General features: G+C 44.7%; 1 pseudogene; it reads right to left on the minus strand.

Moving 5' to 3' along the window:
• Nucleotides 1–536: 536 nt before the first annotated feature.
• LOC121292936 lies at nucleotides 537–9802 on the minus strand (annotated as a pseudogene).
• Between the last annotated feature and the right edge of the window lie 636 nt (nucleotides 9803–10438).

A 10438-nucleotide genomic window follows, 5' to 3' on the forward strand; every position in this document is an offset into this window, starting at 1 on the left:
GGAGGTTGGAGATGGGGCGGTAGTTTACAATGACGATTGTGGAAAAAGTTTTTTTTCAGGATGGGTGATGATGGTGGATTTAAAGGTGAGGGGAACAGTACCAGGAGAGAGACAGAAACATTAGCTGATATTGTTGAGATGGAGAAGTTGGGTGGTCAACAGTTTAGTGTGAATAGGGTTAAGGGAACAGAGGTGGGTCTCATGGACAAGATGAGCACTGAGACAGCATGAAAGGAGATGGGAGAGAAATTGGGGAAAGATGTGGATTCTGGGCTCGGACAAGGGGGAGTTTTAGAGATAGTTTGTCCCGGTGGACTACTGGAAGGGAGGGAAGCAGCAGAGGCAGCTGATCAGATTGTCTCAATCTTAGTGACAAAGAAGCTCCATGAGCTCCTCACACTTGTTGTTGGAGGTGAGGATGGAGGAGACAGGGGAGAGGGAGAGCACTTCAAAAGGAACTAACTTGTGTTAGATTAACAAGATTCACCAGACAGTGCGTTTTACACAAAGCTGATTTATTTGACTTTTATCCAGAATATTAACACCTATAACTGGGCTGGAATTTACGAACATCAGCAGAAATACTCCCCAATGAAAATCGTTCAGTCCCGGGTGGAATTAACAGGAAAATCTCATCATTGTATTTACTTGTGATCTTAAAAAGACTCAATATTGTGTGTGTAATACAAAGCTGATTTATTTGACTTTTGTCCAGAACATTAATGCCTATAACTTGACATTAATGCCTATAACTTAACATCAGTGAAACAGACCCTAATGAACATCGTTCACTCCTGAATATAATTAACAGTAAAATCCAATCACTGTCTTTATGTGTGAACCCGCTGGTGTATCAGCAGGTTAGATGACTGAGTGAATCCCTTCCCACGCTGGGAGCGGGTGAACGGCCTCTCCTCAGTGTGAACTCGCTGGTGTGCAGTGAGGTGAGATGCTCATCTGAACCCAGTCCCACAGTGAGAGCACCTGAATGGTCTCTCATCAGTGTGAACACGTTGATGATGCATCAGTTCCCTGGAACTTTTGTAACACTTGCTGCAGTCTGGGCATGTAAACGGTCTCTCCCCAGTGTGAATTCGCTGGTGTCTCAGCAGGTTAGATGACTGAGTGAATCCCTTCCCACACTGGAAGTGGGTGAATGGTCTCTCCCCAGTGTGAACTCGCTGGTGTGTCAGCAGGTGCGATAACTGAGTGAATCCCTTCCCACAGTTAGAACAGGTGAACGGCCTCTCTCCAGTGTGAATTCACTGGTGTCTCAGCAGGTTAGATGAGTGAGTGAATCCCTTCCCACACTGGGAGCAGGTGAATGGTCTCTCCCCAGTGTGAATTCGCTGGTGTGTCAGCAGGTGCGATAACTGAGTGAATCCCTTCCCACAGTTAGAGCAGGTGAACGGCCTCTCTCCAGTGTGAACTCGCTGGTGTCCAGTGAGGTGAGATGCTCGCCTGAACCCAGTCCCACAGTGAGAGCACCTGAACGGTCTCTCGTCAGTGTGAACATGTTGATGGGACATCAGGTCCCGGGTACTTTTAAAGCATTTCCCAGTCTGGGCATTAAAAGGTCTTTCGTTGGTGTGAACTCGCTGGTGTTTCAGCAGGTTGGATGAGTGAGTGAATCCCTTCCCACACTCAGAACAGATGAACGGCCTCTCCCCCTTGTGAACCCGCTGGTGTTGTTGCAGCCCTGTCGATCGAGTGAATCCCTTCCCACACTCAGTACATGTGAACGGCCTCTTCCCAGTATGAACTCGCTGGTGTTGCAGCAGGTTGGATGACTGAGTGAATCCCTTTCCACACTCAGAGCAGGTGAATGGCCTCTCTCCACTGTGAACCCGCTGGTGTTTAAGCAGGTCAGACGACCGAGTGAAACCCTTCCCAAACTCCGAGCAGGTGAACTGTCTCTCCCCAGTGCGGACTCGTTGGTGTCTCAGCAGGTCAGATGACTGATTGAATCCCTTCCCACACTCAGAGCAGGTGAACAGTCTCTCCGAGGAGTGAACTCGTTGGTGTTGCAACAGGTCGGATGAGTGAATGAATCCCTTCCCACATTCGGAGCAGGTGAATGGTCTCTCTCCAGTGTGAATTCGCTGGTGTGTCAGCAGGTTGGACGATCGAGTGAATCCCTTCCCACACTCGGAGCAGGTGAATGGTCTCTCCCCAGTGTGAGTGCGCCAATGAGTTTCCAGCTCAGATGGGCATCTGAATCCCTCTTCACAGCCTCCACATTTCCATGGTTTCTCCCCACTTTGAACAGTGCTTTTTCCCTTCATGTTCAAAATCAGTTTACAATAAATTGGGCGACTCCTTCAGATCCAGATGTGATGTTTGGTTTCAGTTTCACGACTGCAAATCCTCCCCTTCTAATACCCTGTGAAATTGATTTAAAATAGAAAAAAGGAATGAGAGAGAACCCACAAAAACACAAAGGCAGGTTGTGAAATTGAGCTGAATGAATCTGGGAATTTGTGGGGCTGGCACGAGGAAAAAGTGACCATGAAAACTGCTGGATTGTCATAAAAACCCAACTGGTTCACTAATGTCCTTCAGGGAAGGGAACCTGCCACTTGGTCTGGGCCTACACAAGACACTGGCCTCCTTAAGATAACAGATAGGAACCGGAATAAACCGTACGGTTCATTGAGCTCCTCCACCATTCGAAATGAGCATGGCTGATCTTGGGCTTCAACTCCACTGTCTGAGAGAGAGAGAGAAAAGAAGAGAACGGGGTAGTAGGAGCGGGAGTAAAGAAGATGGACTTAATAGAGCTACATCTCACTACATAAGTGTGAGGTTATCCATTTTGGTCAGAAGAATAAAAAGGCGACTTATTATTTAAATGGAGAGAAACATCAGAATGCACCAGTGCAGAGGGATCTGGATGTCCTTGTGCATGAATCACTGAAAGCTGGTGTGCAGGTACTGCAGGCAATAAGGAAGGCAATTGGAATTTTGTCATTTATTGCTAAAGGAATAGAGTATAAAAATAGGGAAGTGTTGCTGCAACTGTACAAGGCATTGGTGAGACCGCACCTGGATTACTGTGCACAGTTTTGGTCCCCTTACTTGAGGAAGGATGTAGTTGCATTGGAGGAGGCTCAGAGGAGGTTCACTAGATTGATTCCAGAGATGTGGGGCTTGTTTAATGAGGAGAGATTGAGCAGTTTATGCCTATACTCGCTAGAGTTTAGAAGTATGAGAGGAGATCTAATTGAGTTATATAAGATGCTAAAGGAGACAGACAAAGTAGACGTGGAGCGGATGGGAAACAAAGCAGCAGGTTAACGTGTGGGGGGTGGATCCAACTTCATGGAAAATTATGAAAAAACTGAAAAGAAAGGAGAGCCCAGGAGAGGCTATTAAAGTCCTCAGAACACAAAATAGGACAGAGTGTTTGGAAAGGGCTAGGAATCTAACTTCAAGCACATCAGATAAAGGGACGACAATGAGAAAGGGGAAGGGAAATACAAGACTGAAGGAGTTGTTTCTGAATGCACGCAGTATACGAAATAAGGTAAATGAGCTTGTGGCGCAGATTGAAATTGGCAGGTATGATGTGGTGGGCATCACGGAGACATGGCTGCAAGGGGATCAGGACTGGGAGCTAAATATCCAAGGATATACATCCTATCGAAAAGATAGGCAGTTTGGCAGAGGGGTGGGGTTGCTTTGTTAGTAAGAAATGAAATTAAATTGATAGCAAGAAATGACGTAGGGTCAGAAGATGTAGAATCTGTGTGGGTAGAGTTGAGGAACCGCAAAGGTAAAAAAACCATAATGGGAGTTACGTACAGGCCTCCGAACTGTAGTCAGGATGTGGGGCACAAGATACACCAGGAGATAGAAAAGGCGTGTAATAAAGGCAAGGTTACAGTGATCATGGGGGAATTTCAATATGCAGGTAGACTGGGAAAATCAGGTTGGTAGTGGATCCCAAGGAAAGGAGTTTGTGGAATGTCTACGAGATGGCTTTTTGGAGCAGCTTGTGGTGGAGCCCACTAGGGAACAGGCAATTCTAGATTTAGTGATGTGTAATGAGGCAGATTTGATAAGGGAGCTTAAGGTGAAGGAACCCTTAGGAGGAAGTGACCATAATATGATAGAATTTACCCTGCAATTTGAGAGGAAAAAGCTGGAATCAGATGTAATGGTATAACAGTTGAATAAAGGCAACTACAGAGGCATGAGGGAGGAGCTGGCCAGAATTGACTGGGAGATGAACCTAGCAGGAAAGACAGCGGAACAACAATGGCAGGAGTTTCTGGGAGTAATATTGGGGGACACAGCAAAAATTCATCCCTAGGAAGAAGAAGCATACTAAAAGGAGAACGAGGCAACCATGGCTGACAAGAGAAGTCAGAGACAACATAAAAGCTAAAGAGAAAGCATACAATGTGGCGAAGAGCAGTGGGAAACCAGGGGATTTGGAAGCCTACAAAGACCAACAGAGGACAACTAAAAAAGAAATAAGGAGGGAGAAGATTAAATATGAGGGTAAACTAGCCAGTAATATAGAAGAAGATTGCAAGAGTTTTTTTAGATATATAAAGGTTAAGAAAGAGGCAAAAGTGGACATTGGGCCGCTGGAAAATGACACTGGAGAAGTAGTAGTGGGGAACAAAGAAATGGCGGAGGAACTGAATAGGTACTTTGCATCAGTCTTCATGGTGGAAGACACGAGTAACATCCCCAAAGTTCAAGAGAGTCGGGGGGCAGAGTTGAGTATGGTGGCCATTACCAAGGAGAAGGTGCTAGGAAAACTGAAAGGTCTGAAGGTGGATAAATCACCTGGATCAGATGGATTACACCCCAGAGTTCTGAAGGAGATAGCTGAAGAGATAGTGGAGGCGTTAGTGGTGATCTTTCAGGAATCACTGGAGTCAGGGAGGGTCCCAGAGGACTGGAAAATTGCTGATGTAACCCCCCTGTTTAAGAAGGGAGTGAGGCAAAAGACAGGAAATTACAGGCCAATTAGCCTGACCTCGGTCGTTGGTAAGATTTTAGAGTCCATTATTAAGGATGAGATTTCAGAATACTTGGAAGTGCATGATAAAATAGGGCAAAGTTAGCATGGTTTCATCACGGGAGGTCATGTCTGACAAATCTGTTAGAATTCTTTGAGGAGGTAACGAGTAGGTTAGACAAAGAAGAGCCAATGGATGTTATCTACTTGGACTTTCAGAAGGCCTTTGACAAGGTGCCGCACAGGAGACTGCTCAGTAAGATAAGAGCCCATGGTGTTAGAGGCAAGGTACTAGCATGGATAGATGACTAGCTGTCTGGCAGGAGGCAGAGAGCGGGGATAAGGGGGTCCTTCTCAGGATGGTGGCCGGTGACTAGTGGAGGTCCGCAGGGGTCAGTGTTGGGACCACAACTTTTCACTTTATACATTAATGATCTAGATGAAGGAACTGAGGGCATCCTGGCTAAGTTTGCAGATGATACAAAGATAGGTGGAGGGACAGGTAATATTGAGGAGGCGGGGAGGCTGCAAAAGGATTTGGATAGGTTAGGAGAATGGGCAAAGAAGTGGCAGATGGAATACAACGTGGGGAATTGCGAGGTCATGCACTTTGGTAGGAAGAATAGAGGCATAGACTATTTTCTAAATGGAGAGAGAATTCAGAAATCTGGAGTGCAAAGGGACTTGGGAGTCCTGGTCCTGGATTCTCTTAAGGTTATCTTGCAGGTTGAGTCGGTAGTTCGGAAGGCAAATGCAATTTTGGCATTTATTTCGAGAGGACTAGAATATAAAAGCAGGGATGTGCTGCTGAGGCTTTATAAGGCTCTGGTCAGACTACATTTAGAATATTGTGAGCAATTTTGGGCCCCGTATCTCAGGAAGGATGTTCTGGCCCTGGAGAGGATCCAGAGGAGGTTCACGAGAACGATCCCAGGAATGAAAGACTTAACATATAAGGAACATTTGAGGACTCTGGGCATAGACCTCGATGGAGTTCAGAAAGATGAGGGGGGATCTGATTGAAACTTACAGAATACTGAAAGGCCTGGATAGAGTGGACGTGGGGAGGATGTTTCCATTAGTAGGAGAGACTACGACATGAGGGCACAGCCTCAGAGTAAAGGGAAGACCTTTTAGAACAGAGATGAGGAGAAACATCTTTAGCCAGAGAGTGGCGAATCTATGGAATTCATTGCCACTGAAGGCTGTGGACGCCAGGTCATTGAGTGTATTTAAGACTGAGATAGATAGGTTCTTGATTCATAAGGGGATCAAAGGTTACGGGGAGAAGGCAGGAGAATGGGGTTGAGAAACTTATCAGCCATGATTGAATGGCAGAGCAGACTCGATGGGACAAATGGCCTAATTTCTGCTCCTATGTCTTATGGTCTTACAGATTCATCCTCCCCACCTGTTGATCATCTCTCACAATTCTAAATTATTGGCATGTCGTAAATATATCTGGTTCAAACAGAAGTTCATGCACGGACTTTAAAGATTCTCCGGCTCTCTGTTCACCTGCATCCACCTTGTGGATATTTTCTAAATCCAGATTCTATTTCCCTCTTCAATTTAACTTCATTCCGTTTAATAGATACGAGTGTGTTTAATTCAATGCTGATTGTTTTATAGTTATTTTCACTATGGAGTGTGTGTTAATGTCCTGATGATTTAAAATGTCTCATTCAATTTTCCACAATAATCACTCCATGTTGTTCTGTTGTCGAGTAGCTGGGCATGTCTGGGACCTGCTCTTCAGTGCAGGGTCACCATGCATTTCCACATGTTAATTACACCACATGGAACATATCACATCTGCACACTCACGCTGTATCCCAATACCATGCTGCATGTCCCAACCTACGCAAGTCACTCTTGGTCTTTCAGGTGATCTTATCAAAATATCAATGGGGTGTCTGCCTGAAGATCTTTGCTGATCTAACCCTGCCTGTTTCTGGAGTCTCGGATAGTGGCTAGACTATCAAATTCAGTTTCTTTAAAATACAGAGGCAAGGACACAAATATCACCAAGAGAAATCTCTGTTTACTGTTCTCATCTACACTTCCCTGACTTTAACTAGAATGTACATGTACATTAGATTGATTATTCCATTGAACTATACCCAGGTGAATTATTCCATTTCCCAACTGGTGGTGTGATTTTCTTTATCTTTTATTCTAAATGCACCATTTCATGAATAACTATTCTATCTCATTCAGGAGCACTGGAGGAACTATATTGTCCCATTTAATACTCACATAATATGGTGTTTGTAGATCAGAGACATAAGTACAGGTACTTGCAATCAGATTGTAGATCACTCCCATATCTCCTGTTCTCAGGCACTTTGTCCTGAATGATAACAAATGGGATGAAGCCAAATCTTTAAAAATCAAAGCCTTTTGTTTAAATTGTCACCGTGCTATCAGTGGAAAGGGTTAACTTCTCAGCTTGTTAGCAAAGGGGCTGAAGAAACATTCTCAAATGTGCACACTTGTGTCACCTTTATATAACTTCATTTTCAGATCAAGGATGAACCAAACCCCATTTCAATCTTTGTTTTTCCAATTCTCTTGATATTTTTATCAGCTTTGCCCAAATGTAATTTTTTTCTTCTTCCTCCAGGCACCTTTCCAAATGACGGTAATAAAACTGAAGAAAAATAAAACTGAAAAAGTTCCCTTTCACAGGCAAAAGGAGCTTCAGCCTTCTGAGACTGAAAAGTTAAAGAGGGTGGAGCTTCCCACAGCTTGTGAGCTCCGGAACAGAACCTCAAGGCTGAAGCTTATCTTTAGGGAATCAAACTTTTCGATGCCTTTTACAATTGTACAAGTTCATTGTGATTCATACTTAAAGGTTTACTTTCACTCAGTAATTATAACCTTTCACTTTTCTCAATACAGAAGCTGGCAGCTTTTTAGATTCAATCCCAATTGTACACTTCTCTTGTAGCTGGCGTATGGAGAAGATCATGTCCACTGTAGATCTGCCAGCACAGAAACCGCACTGTGCTTCTGGATACACTCGGTCTGCAAGTAGATGGAGTCTTTTAGGCCTGACCCTAGTGAAGGTTGTCCCTGTAGTTGTTGCAATCTCCTCTGTCACCTTTCTTTTAGTATATTGTGATCATTCTTCAATCACACACGTGTCCTGTGGAATGGATCCAACCTCCCAACAGAGGAGGAGGAGGTCACGAAGCTGTGACAGTAGATGGGACTTTCTGGGCTTGAGCAGTTCAGCTGGAATTCCATCCTTGCCGTGTGTCTTTCTGCTTGCTAAGCAATTAATGGCCTTTTCGAGCTCACGTGATGAGGGTTCCTCGTCCAACCCAATCATGACAGGAAGCTACAGGAGGGAGTCAAGCAGAGACTGGGAGATGTCCTTCTCACAGGAGTACAGCTCACAGCAGTTTCAACCCAATGGGACATCTGTTTACATCTGTCAGTGAGAACTTCACCCTCCATTTGGTGATGGTCAGACCAAGCGCCCTCCTGATCCCATCATACACAGCACGTAGATTTCCATTGTCACAGGCAGTTTGGATTTCTTGACGTCGGCTGTTTCAGTGTTTATTTACATAGTATCTCCCTGTCTTTTAACAACTGTCTTAGCTACTTGCAAGTTACATAATGTTCTAGTTGTTGGGTTTATGTTGTAATCAGGCAGGCTTTGCTTTTTGCTTCAATGACAGATTCATCTCTGCTGAGTGGGTCTCAAACCAGTCTTTGTTGTGGGCTCCACCTTTCCCAAATGTTGCTGTCAGAAATGATTGAACTCAGCGCCTTCCAAGATTCAACAATATCAGTGTTGACTGCTGAAGCTTTTATCGATGTGCATGTAAAATATTTTACTGTTTTGTTTATGTTCCTTGATAAATTAATTTCATCATGGAGGTATCTCTGTGTGGAATGTACAAGTCAGTAAGAATTGTCAGCAAGGATTAATCAGCACTCTCTAATTGGAGATGTTAATCAGTGGAACCTCTCAGACACTGAATTGTAGTCTTTGCTCCAAAGGTCAGTTTAGGATTGAAGTAAAAATTCATAATTTTATTGTAATCAAGTTCTTGAATTAAGAGGAAAGATCACAGATGGTGCTTTTAAAAAGGGACATTGCAGCTCAGATAATCAGTGACAGATCCAGAAAATTAAACTCCATCCAGTTATAGGGTTGTTAATATCAGCAGAATCAAAGCTAATACTATCTGACTATCAGTCCTGGATGTGACTAACAGCAGCAGTAACAGCAAAATCCAATCCCTGCAGTCACTTGTGAATTCGCTGGTGTGACAGCAGGTTGGCTAACTGAGTGAATCCCTTCCCACACACAGTGCAGGTGAATGGCCTCTCCCCAGTGTGAACTCGCTTGTGTACTTTAAGATTAGATGAAGACCTGAACCTCTTTCCACAGGAAGTGCAGCTGAATAGCTTCTCCCCAGTGTGAACTTGCTGGTGTGAGCTTGCTGGTGTGACGTAAGGCTGGCTGACTGAGTGAATCCCTTCGTACACACAGAACAGGTGAATGGTTCCTCCCCAGTGTGAACTCGCTGGTGTGACTGAAGGCTGGCTGACTGAGTGAATCCCTTTGCACACACAGAGCAGATGAATGGTTTCTCCCCAGTGTGAACTCGCTGGTGTGCAGTGAGGTTGGAGGAATGCCTGAACTTCTTTCCACAGGTACTGCAGCTGAACGGCCTCTCCTCAGTGTGAATTTGCTGGTGTTTTAGTAGGTTGGAGGACACAGTGAATCCCTTTCCACACACGGAGCAGGTGAATGGCCTCTTCCCAGTGTGAAATCGCTGGTGTCCACTCAGGTGGGATGAAGACCTGAACCTCTTACCACAGTAAGTGCAGCTGAAGGGCCTCTCCCCAGTGTGTCCTCGCTGATGTGTCAGCAGAGTGGATGACTGAGTGAATCCCTTGCCACACACGGAGCAGGTGAACGGCTTCTCTCCAGTGTGAATACGTTGATGGCTTCTCAGCGGAGATGGATAATTGAATCCTTTCCCACAGTCCCCACATTTCCACGGTTTCACCATGGTGCTGGCCCCAATGTGAGTGCGTCAATGAAATTCCAGCTGGGATGGATAACTGAATAGCTTCACACCATTCTCACATTTTCTCATCCGCACACAGAGATCACGTGTACAGTTTCTCCCCACTGTGAATGGTGCAATGTTTATTCAGGTTTTGTAACTGGTTAAAGCTCTTTCCGCAGTGAGTTCACTGGAACACTCTCAGTCGTATGTGTGTGTGTCTCAGTGCTTTCCCAGTCACATTGATGTTTGAAATCTTTTCCCATAGAAAGAACAGTCAAACATTTCCCCTTCCACATTCAAAGGTCAATTATATTCAGGTCCTGATGAATCGAGTGACTCAGTCAGATGTTGATGTGATGTTTGGTTTGCGTTTCCAATCTACAAATCTTAATATTTGATGATGTTTAGCATCTGAAAATCCTTC

Source organism: Carcharodon carcharias, chromosome 21 (genome assembly GCF_017639515.1).
Source record: "Carcharodon carcharias isolate sCarCar2 chromosome 21, sCarCar2.pri, whole genome shotgun sequence".
NCBI classification, from domain to species: Eukaryota; Metazoa; Chordata; class Chondrichthyes; order Lamniformes; family Lamnidae; genus Carcharodon; species Carcharodon carcharias.